The 8,113-nt window shown below is 45.8% G+C and overlaps 1 pseudogene; it reads right to left on the reverse strand.

Moving 5' to 3' along the window:
* Positions 1-7,248: 7,248 nt before the first annotated feature.
* LOC147729926 (exosome complex component CSL4 pseudogene) lies at positions 7,249-7,832 on the reverse strand (annotated as a pseudogene).
* Between the last annotated feature and the right edge of the window lie 281 nt (positions 7,833-8,113).

The following is an 8,113-nucleotide window of genomic DNA, read 5'->3' on the forward strand; positions in this document are numbered from 1 at the left end:
TCTTTTGGGACAAGTACATCTTTAGCTGACTTCTGTGTGACCTGGCCGAACTGACTCCCTTGCCCGAGGCTGACCTCGTTGAGCCAGTTCCTTGTTAAGCAGCTGGTCAGATAGAGATCAAAGAGCAGGACATTGCTGAGTTTATGGTACACGCACACACCCTTCTATCTTGCTTCTCATCTGCTTCTGTTCCTTCCTTTATGGCTTAATTATTGATTTGGGTTGAGGTCTTTACGATGGGTTTGTCCGGCCCGTTCGAACAAGAATGTTGGATTTTGCCTTGTCATTTCTGGTGGGCTGGACAACGGACAGTGGGATTGTCGTCATGCGATATGTTTGAAATGTCGTTCTTCTATTGGTCAGTTTGTATGTAATTGATGCTAGCCAGGAATGTGATTTTTAGCATAAAAGACAATGCTCCGCTCTATGAATTTGTGCAGTCTCTAGCGAACCACCCGTGTTGTGCTTCGTAGATCTCTGTTCCTGGTTGGAGCCAATAAATTTGGTCTTTGACGTCATCAAGAAGTGTCCCATGTCTCTGTTTGCCGAGGCAGGGGAATCCGAAGACATCGGGCGTTATCCCTGGCGCCGCTGGGTTCTAAAACCCGGTTCTTCAGTTGGCGCCCAAAGTGGGGCGACTTCAGCGGTACCGGTCCAAGCCCGAAGATCGTGAGGAGCTTCGTGTGGAAATTCTGGAGGAAGGCCTGCCACTTCATCGACCCCTGTATGTCGTGGTGGTCCGAAAGTCTTTGCTGCGAGGTTCCCCGCTTTCCGACGGCTACGAAGGACTGCTGCCCTGACTGTCGCCCTGTCTTGGAGCCATTAGACGATTTGTAGAGCGAGACAATAGAATGGTCTTCTGGTGACGCCATCGACATCTCAGTTAAGTATGAGTGGAGCGTCTCCCAGTCCTTAGGTTTTTTTTAGTATCCCTTCAATATTCTTTGATTTGGTACCTGCAGGCCCCAAAGCTGAGGGACTTGTGTATTCGCAAGACTATTGTTTTTGATATTCCCTTGAAGTTTGAAGCTAGACTAGTGAGCGAAGATGCCTGGTCTTAGCAGACTTGGAAAGATATTTTATTGTGGTTGTACTAGGGATTCCCGATTGGAGGATTCGTGTCCGGTTCCTCCGATTGGAACTCCGACCTATGAGCTCTACGTAAAACATGGAGTGGGCGCCATCACGTATAATAAAATATGGATCAAATATACCAGGAAAGACGGTGTCCTACAGTGGCCCCGTTATGGTAGCTTTGAAACAGAGATTTTAGACAATCTCGAAGTTACACTGTTTAAGAAGAAAGCCCGGCCGGCGATGTTTGACTCTTTCCGCTTATGGGGAAAGGAAGCCAAACAGAAAGAAATTAAGTTAGCGAAGAAAAACAAACGAGAACGAGGTATGTCAATGGTGCAAGCTGCTACACAGTTTAGGGATAATGAAGAAGAACAAGAAAGCGAACAGATACGTAGACAATGTAAACTAGCGGTAGACAAGTGCTATCCAGCCTCAACAGCAAGAAGAGAAGAATGATCTTCTGAAAGATCCTTTAATGTCGCATCTATTGAGTTCGCCACCCCCTTATGTGCAGAGTGCTACAGCACCTCCGCCACCTACAATTGCGCAACCTCTGGTTGCTTTGCCACCTGTGATTCCTCAACAGCCAGCTCCTCTTCCACTGGCTCATATTCCTTTGGTGCAGCCTTCTCAAGGGCCGCCACCTTTGCTACCTCCTTCGTCTGCTACTCCTACACCTGTGTTGTCTGTTCCTTCTGTTACTGTTCCGACTTCGGTTTCTTCTCATTCTGCTCCGTCTCCTGTTCTTTTGTCCACTTCTCCTTCTGCTCGACAGAGAATGACTGATGCTGTTGCTGGTCAGTTGCCTAGTCCTGATGAACGGACATTGTTAGATCATTTAGTGCGTAAATGGGTTTCGTATCGTTCGCACTATGACCTTGAGGGTGTTATGGTTTTTTTCCAACAATGGGAAGCACCAAAACAAAGATATGTTTTTGATATGATGTGTTCTTTCCTTCGTGAACAATGGGAAGATGGTGAGGTAGGACAAACTCCGCCTGAGTTGTACCGTATACGTTCTGAGTTTGCGAAGGGGACTGTTGTGGGTCTTGGGGTTGAGAAAGCAGTTGCGACGTTGTTGTCGTTTAGGAGTGAATCTCCTTTTCAGCGACTGTTTGAGCCTGATTCGTCGGTGAGGAGAAAGGTGCGTCAATATCCGATGCGAGAGGTTCCTCCAGTTTGGAGACCTGGTGATGCAGCTGCTCAACCACCTATTCTTCCACACTTTCAGCGTGTTTGGATACATGTTCCATGGAAGCGTGCTGAAGTATTAGCTCTTAAGCAGAGTTTGCCTGATCCGCGTAAAAATCCAGCAGGGTTTTATAAGGAGCTATCTCAAACTGCAGATTCATGTATCATGAATCTGGCTGATATCAATATGTTGTTTGGGAATGTTGTTCCACAGCCTATTTGGGGAAAGATTCGTCACACGGATCATGCGCATGAATTAGGTGATACATGGAACAATCTTAGAGCTGCAGATACTAGACAAGTAGGTGGTGCTAAGCCTGAAGATATAATTACCGAACTCCCTGGTAGAATTATTGATTATATGAAAACTTTAATGCCGGCTATGCATGTTAATTGGGACAAGTTGTCTGCATGTAAGCAGAAGAAAGACGAGACTGTGTCCGACTTTTTCACTAGATTTGAAGAGACATTTGTAGACCACAGTGGTCAAGACATGAGTACGGAAGGTGGTCAACGGTTGTGCGTTGACAAGTTTGTTCATAATTTGCTTTCAGTAACTGTGCAATAGGTTGAAGGATTCTGAGAGTGCTTGGGCTGTTTCTACGTCAGCGCAGATTTTGGCTACTGCCCAGTACTATGAAAACAGAAATAAGGATGAGCTAGAGCAAGCTGATAAGAAGACTAAGGAATTGAAGACTAAAGTTCTTCTACAGCAAGCTTATCCGCCTCGTAATAATCAGCGAGATTATCAACAACCTCAGCAATATCAGAGAAACTCGCAAAGGTTCGAGTCTTCTCAACCGCGTTTTCCTGTAGGCCCTAACCAGTGTGCGTATTGCAAAGAAGAGGGTCATTTCAAGAGTAGTTGTCCGGTTCTGTTACAGCGCACGAATGGTGCTTCTGGTGTGAGAGGTCGGGTGTTCAACAAACTCCTAGAGGTAGAGGTCGTGGTCAGACTGCGCGTCCTTTGCCTCCACAGAATTCTATGAATAGCTTTGATCAGCAGAATGGTGCGTCTGGTAGGACGGCACAGTACTACGCGGACGATTACTACGTCAAAGGTGAGAATGTGGATGGTAATGATTGCTAGGATGGCCATAGACAAAGAGAGGGAGTTGTTTCAGTTCCAGTAGATCAGAGTGGACCCTATGTTGAAGTGATTGCATCAGGTGTGTCAGAGCCTTTTCTGTTGGATACTGGTGCTGCGAAGAGTTCTATCATGCACTCTAAACTCCCTGGCGCACCTTTGTCTGGCATAAAGAATGTTTCAGCAGGTTTTTCTGGCACCCCGGTTACGAATCCGATTTCTAGTCCGTTGTCTATTTCTGTTGGACCTTGTGAATTCGAAGCACCCCTCATTCTGACGACAGGTTGCGGTGAGAACTTGTTGGGATTGGACTTGTTGAAGAGATTGTATGTGGCGCTATATTGTTCTCCGTCAGGAGTACACCTTACATTGGGTAAGAGAGTGATTTCTCCGATGTACTTGTCTAAAGATCGACTTCCGCCTGAATTGTCTTCTCTCCCTGATTCTCTTTGGGCTACTGGTCCTAATGATGTAGGTCCCTTAGAGATTCCGCCATATGTTGTGACGTTGAAAGCGAATGTTAGATTACCACGCATTCCACAATATCGCATTTTCAGTGATGGTGAAAGAGCGCTTTTGGCGATCATCTATGACCTGATTGAGAAAGGTGTGATTGAGGAAACGAGAGGTAATATGTGCAATAGTCGGTTTTGCCTGTTCTGAAAGAACTGATTCTTCACAGCCTCCTGTATATAGGTTCGTGATTGATCTTTGCGAGGTGAATAAGATCGTTGTTCCACAATTTCCTGTTGTACCTGATATCACCGCTTTACTGACTTTGATCCTGGCTACAGCCACGTGGTTTTCGGTGATTGACTTGAAGAATGCTTTCTTCAGCATCCCGATTGCCATGGAAAGTAGAGATATGTTTGGCTTCTCTTTAGGAGGACGAAGTTTCCGGTTTAAGCATGCTCCTCAAGGCTATTGCGAGAGTCCACCGATCTATAGTCAGGCTTTGAAAACACAACTCGATTTGCTGGTTTTACCTGATGGTGCTGCTCTTATTCAGTATGTCGATGATCTGTTAGTTGCTGCCGACAATGAAGAGATCTGTAGAGAGGCTACTTTGTCGTTGTTACGTCATCTATCTGATTTCCATCATAAGGTTTCTCTTTCGAAGTTGCAATATTGTCGACAAGAAGTTACCTATTTAGGTCACCTCTTATCGAAGGAGGGAAGGAAACTGACCCCAGAAAGAATTCAAGCAATTGCGAAAATGAGTGTGCCTACGACACAGAGAGAAGTACGTGCTTTCCTAGGTATTACGTCATACTGTAGACAGTGGATCCCTAAGTTTTTCGTTGCTTGCGAAGCCTTTGATAGCTCTTACTGTTAAGGATACTCCAAATCCTATTCCTTGGACTGACGAATGTCAGAAGAGCCTTTCAGAATTTTGTGATGCGTTGTGTTCGGCTCCTGTGTTGGGTACCCCCGACTACAGTAAGCCTTTCACATTGTCAGTTTTGACTCAACAATTTGGCGATAAGCAGCTCCCATGTGCTTATTTTTCGTCGACTTTGGATCCGGTAGCTAGCGCATTGCCGAGTTGTCTGAGAGCTACAGCGGCAGCGTCTGTTTCGATTCGACAGTCTGCTGGTTTGGTGATGGACAATACACTGATTGTGATGGTTCCACATGCAGTGGATACCCTGTTGAGCCGTACCAAGACACAGCACTTACCTAGTGCTCGGTTGTCGGGTTACGAATTGACCTTGTTAGCGAGTCATGTGCATATAAAGAGATGCAACACGTTGAATCCAGCTACATTGTTGCCGATTTCAACTGAGACAGACGTTACCGAACAGCATGATTGTTTCCTTAGGACTGAGGAAGAAACGAAAGGGAGGATAGATCTTAGGGATACTCCTCTTTCAGAGTGTGATGGTACCTTATGGGTTGATGGTTCGTGCTTCAAGCTTCCGAGTGGTGATACAACTGCGGCGTATGCTGTTACGACTTTGCATACGATTGTTGAAGCTGCACGTATCCCACATAATTCAGCGCAAGCAGCAGAGTTGATTGCATTGACAAGAGCGTGTGTGTTGGTGAAAGGAAAACGAGTGACTGTGTATACCGATAGCCAGTATGCGTTCGGCGTGGCTCATAGTTTTAGACGTTTGTGGCGAGAGCGTGGGTTCCTGACTTCACATGGGACCAAGATCCAGCACGGTCAGTTGGTGAATGAACTTCTTGAATCACTTACTTTGCTGTTGCAAGTTGCGATTGTGAAATGCAGTGCGCATAAGAAAGTTACGGATGATGTTGGTTGTGGTAATGCGTTTGCAGATGAAGTCGCGAAAGAAACTGTAAGAGATGTGATGAGTCGAATGTATGTTGCAGGTCCGGCGAGATGGGTTCCAGATGGAAGTATGTGTGAAGATACGATTGAGAGTGTGAAATCTATCCAAGCTGAAGCTACAGAGAAAGAATTGAATGAATGGAGAAAGAGTAAGGGTAAATTGGATTCGAATGGTTGTAGGATTGATTTGTCAGAGCATCAGAGATGGTTGTTACCCGATGCGTATGTACTTCCAGTGGTTACAATGGCTCATGGATTGGCTCATATCAGCGTGAAAGGGATTTGTAAGTTGTTGGCTCCAGTATGGCTGAATGCTGGAATTCCTAAGTGTACAGAGAATCTGGTTAAAAACTGTATGGTGTGTTTGATGTCCAATCCTGGTAAGGGAACTCCAACTCCAGCTGGTCATTTTGCTCCTCCAACGTATCCGTTTGAGGCTTTGCAGCTATATTTCATCCACATGGAGAGGTGCAACAACCTGAAGTACGTGTTAGGGGTTGTTTGCTCTTTTTCTAGATGGGTGGAAGCCTACCCTTTGAAGGATAACACTGCCTTGTCAACAGCGAAAGCCCTTGTTAAGGAATTCTTCCCTGGGTATGGTTTGCCGAGAATGATCTGGAGTGACAATGGGAGTGAATTTGTGGGTCAAGTGATGAAGAGAGTATGTGATGGATTAGGCATTAGGCAAAAGTTCCACGCTGCAAATCACCCCCAATCAGCTGGTCTAGTCGAGTGCTACAATGGCACTCAAACTGAAATTAGCCAAAATTCAAGCGAGCTCTGGTTTACAATGGCCAGATGCCTTGCCTCTAGCCCAGAGTTCTTCAAACTGTGGGGCGCGCCCCCCCAGGGGGGGCGCGACACCATCCCAGGGGGGGCGCGCCTCAACCCTAAAATCCTACCTTTGTTGTCCTCTGCAGCGCAAGTCTTCACCCATTTCAAATGGGAATTTCTTTCATTAGCGAACTCCTGGTGACAAAGGGTTGGAGGGGTGAGGGAGGGGAAATCATTGGGCACGATGGCCCATGCTTTTGTCAGCTAAGTGCTAACAGTTCACCCTCCCAGGAGGGGGTTAATTGGTAGTGCTGAAATGCTTCAGCTGCAGTGGGAGGCAGGACGTCTCCTCGGCTAAAACCGAAAGTAAAGGAATAGACAGTCCTGTTCCTTTGCGTTCGATTTCAGAGCAGAGGAGACTCCTTGCCTCCCACTGCAGCTTAGAAAGTACTTTTATTGTCTTTAAATACAAACATTACACTTTAGTTGCATTAAGAAAGCCTGCAAAAATAAACGGCAATACTCATTTTGTGCCGAATCGGACCCTATCAAACCATTTTCCGAGCAGTATAACCACTTTAGGCACCGAGGAGCAAAAGAATTTTGAGAAACAATTTTTAGTTGGACATGAATCTGCTCATATGCAATCCCTTCCGTCAACCAATGTACCTTTTGCCATGGACACCACATTGAGCAGCAAGACTGTAAATGTCATAGAATAAAAGATTTTATTTATGCCAGGAGAGCTGCCAACAGTGCGTAGTGTGCAGCACAGCTCAAAGAGGCGCGGAAAATAACACTTCTTAGAAATTCAAGTTGACTACGTCTGTTGAAACTCTGGCTGCACCAGGGCCACTTTCCTGAACTCCTTCATGTGCGTCTGCGGGCACTGCATCTCACACCAGCTGATAGGCACCATCTGTACTCCTGCTTCACTATGGGCAACCACCACGCCCAGCTCGTTCTCAGCGGTTGTCAACAGATAGTTGGACTGTGCATCACCAAGAGAAATAACTTGCCAGGACGATGTCACCAGGTCAGAAACTCTTGTACACTACAACCTTGTTTTTTTCAGTGGCTCGAATGTCTTCCTTTAGTATTGTTCCTCTGAATGTATTTGTCAATGGAGTGGATGCAATGTAGAGGATCTGAACTTTGGCAAAGTGGGAATTAATTCTGCACACCTTACAAGTGACAGTTGCACCCACTTCAGGTAGGAGCTGGGACTGCGCATCTCTCACCACAGAAACCGTAGGCAACATTCCATTATCACTTTTCTTCATCACATACCCTGATAGGGAGGCATAAATATATACCCATGCCTGCTGTATGTCCCACTGCCAGGGTAAAAGTCTTCAAGACTGCAAACCGTTCTCCGTGTACACAGTACCGTGCTGGAGCCATGACCACTAACTGCTCTGCTGGTCCCAAACACTCTAGCGCAGCGACGCATGCTCTAACGAGCGTGAACCCACTGCAGCTGAAATAACTGTTCCCTAGCTGCCAAGGTTTAAGATTGCAATGTGTGACACTTATCATTTCAGTGTAATTATGAATTACATTTCAACCACTGAGCGACACTTTTCTCGCAAGCAAAATCAAGCTGACGAGGGAAATGTATATAAACATTAGAAATGACACACATACTACTTTAGGAAATTTAATTGTACCATAATTGTTTATTG

Source organism: Lissotriton vulgaris, chromosome 2_1, assembly GCF_964263255.1.
Source record: "Lissotriton vulgaris chromosome 2_1, aLisVul1.2, whole genome shotgun sequence".
Taxonomy (NCBI): domain Eukaryota; kingdom Metazoa; phylum Chordata; class Amphibia; order Caudata; family Salamandridae; genus Lissotriton; species Lissotriton vulgaris.